Source organism: Meleagris gallopavo, chromosome 6 (genome assembly GCF_000146605.3).
Source record: "Meleagris gallopavo isolate NT-WF06-2002-E0010 breed Aviagen turkey brand Nicholas breeding stock chromosome 6, Turkey_5.1, whole genome shotgun sequence".
NCBI classification, from domain to species: Eukaryota; Metazoa; Chordata; class Aves; order Galliformes; family Phasianidae; genus Meleagris; species Meleagris gallopavo.
The window spans coordinates 30,901,208-30,904,487 of NC_015016.2; positions in this window are offsets into that span (position 1 = coordinate 30,901,208).

Below are 3,280 nucleotides of genomic sequence, written 5' to 3' on the forward strand. Positions count from 1 at the left end.
TTAAATGTACCAGTCTGTTCCATATGCAAAGCAAAGGATTAACCAGGAGAGGAACACTAATAAATTTCTTTCCTTCAGGAAAGAGTCAGCAGGCTATGGGCTTCAATTTGATTTAACCTAACGTTGTTGCCCATCACTTCAAAAGACACTGCATCCCTCTAGCTGGTATCATGAGGAATGTCATTTGCAGGGAGAATCACGTGCAGAATCCTATCTGCAAACTGGCACGCACAATTACTCCATGTTTTCTCCAGAAGGGATTACCCCGTGGTAATAATTATGTCAAAAATACGCCCCAAAGAATAATACTTCAGACAAGTGCCGCCATCCAACAAATCCACTGGATAATTATGTTATTTTTCCTCTCTGAAAGCTCTCACTCATCTCTGCATCTTCTGTGAAGACCCCCTCCAAGGGGAGCGCCAGCTTGCTGCCACGATGGTACATACATCACGATGGCAAATACATCACAGCGCAGTGGCAAAGTCATCCTGCCTGGCTCCTGATGCGGAGCTGTGCTCGGACCTTGCCCCGAGCAAAAGATGCCACCTCTAATATATGGAACTGTCACAAATTTGTTTTTTGTCATAAATGAAGCATGGGGCTGTGCTTTAATTTTCCTCACTGCCCTCTGTCAGGTAATAACCATAAATATTGTCCTGAATCATTAAGTCACAAACTGAAATGTGATCTTGCCCAGTTCCCAATCAGACAGCCATCTGGAAGATGAAAGAAGTCTATTTTCATTGCAGAATGATCCAGACTCTAATTTGTAGTAACAGTCTTAACAGGCTGTTTCAGAGACATTAACCAGAGACTGGTGGTGGTTACCCAAGGTGGGGGCACTGGAGGCGCTGCCTTCAGCACACATCGTGGGTAGAACACTCCTCAGTGCTGTGGGCTTACGGTGTCTGTGGCTTTTATTCAAATGCCATGTTTCTAAACAGGCACAGGTTATGGATCCAGGGTGTCTAGAAATATACTGTGTCGTAAAAAATGCTACATTTGTGAGAGACAGAAAAGAGTACTTTCACAGGGCCAGCAGTGGTACTGCAGGTTGTATAAATACCTCCTATCTTAGGGTTAACTTCATGCTGAAATTAAATATCTATATATAAAAATGTATTTATACATATATATGTAGGTTGCTTCAAAAGTAATGCCTCCTATTTATTTCTGGGGAAACTAAAGAGATGCAAAGAGCACAACAATCCTAGTTGATAGAACAAATTCTCAGGTACAAAACACTATTTTCAATGTAGTCATCACCATTAGCAATGCACTTTCACCAGCAATAACTAAGAGCCTTCATGCTGCACTTATAATAATCTGCATTAGCGGAGGTGACCTACTGCCACTGTCACCACTGCTGAGATGCACCGACCATCACCTCAGTGTGCTCACACCCACTGCTTGGTCACCATAAACATTTAGCAGGCACTGGTGAATGTCAATGGGTGCAGTTTTTCCTCATTAAGGAATTCAGCGACACACCTTTGCTTCATATGCACTTCCATGTCAGACTGCCCTTCTGCTGCTCTCTGTTGCACAGCAACTAGAAGAAACAGAATACTGTCAGGAAAGTTTAACCTCTAATGCCATACCACCAACATTCAATTCTGAAGCTGTGGGCCAAGATAATAAAACAGGAGGCATTACTTTTGGAGCAATCATTGTATATCTTACTATTTTCTGGCTAATGTAAAGAAAGAAAAAAAAGGAAAAAAAACCAAAGCATTTTCATCATCGGAGAACACTTTTATTGTGACAGAAAAAATACTTTTTACTCTGTTAACAGCCCAACTATGTGATTACACAGCTGAGCAAGAGCACTGCCAGCTGGGAGCATCTCACCAGGTATCTGATATTACCACTCCTACCAATCGACGCTGCCTTTCTGTGTATGCCAGTCTGTGACTAATGTTGGTAAGGTTAAAATTCAGCCCAAATTAGGCAGCTTCAGAATGCACTATTAAAAATCTACAGACTTAATTCTGAAAGATAGGTAACATTGTCATAACTCTCTCTACATTTGCTTCTGAAGAGAGATTTAGAGATGTCTCTCTCACTCTTAAATGGCGCTGAAAGCACAGCACTAGTCTGTCCTCGTTCCCAAGTCCTTGCTCTTGCAGGTCTGCCAATTAAAGATGGATGCAGAGGCATAGAAATGCAAGTGCATCTAACTGCAAGCATCTCTTCAGCAGAGGTTCAGAGGGGTAAGTGTTTGGCCGAGCCTCCTATTTGCCTTGATGTTTTATCATTCTGGATTATGTTTCTTTTAAAGCTAACTGAAACCGAACCGAAAGCATTTACTATAACAGAGGTGTTTATATGAATGATCTTAGCCCAGAGGTTTGGAAATGACCACATGTGGGTCTCTTATAGGTAGAGATAACTGAATTAGCATCCTTCTGAATAAGCCCTTCTATATTTCTAAAACACTGTGAGTTACAAGTGATGTAGAGAGAAGATAAGGAGCGAAATAAATGCTGTTGCTCTGCATCTCTGCACTGCAGATATAGAACAAAGCAGGACTGTCTACCAGCAGGTAGGACTGAAGTGTGTCTTGCAGTTTATGCATGCACGGGTGTCCCACACATTCCCAATCAGATGCTGAATTATCGATGTTTTCATCTAAACTCCAAAGCAGGAAGATAAACGACCCCCTGGATGTATTTGCCCCATGCCTCACTGTGTGAGACTCGTCACAGCTGTTATTCCCACCCCAGCTGGACATCAGTGCTGCTCAGAGCTGCATGTAGCAAATGGAAACCTTCATTCTGCTTGCTGATACATGAACTGACAAAACAGACGCATAGCGGGAGAAAGGAAATTCCCTCTCAAGTTCCCACTTTCCAGACCAGAAATTGATAGACAAGTGAAATCCTGGATGTCTTGGCATCGTGCGAGTTGTTCATCCTAACCTTCACTGGGAAGTGAGGAGGTCTGTGGAAAAGCCAGACTTGGACCGGTATTTTTGTGACCGAAGGACTGTTTTCTCTTTCCTATTGCAAGTTTAACATGCCTCAGCAGCAACCACCAAAAAACAGCAGGAGCACAAAGCACTGAAAGCTTTGCTAAGTATTGCATCTCCAAAAATATATAAAGGAGGCTTTTTCTTCATTGCTTTTTAAAATGTGAAGGCATACGTGTTATACTATTGCAATGTAATGGACAGCAAATAAAATTATAGGCATAACCTGGCATATCATACCACATCCAGTAAAAAATTTCTGTCATAGCCCTTTGAAATTGTTAGAGTTTCTATTTTGCTTTTTTT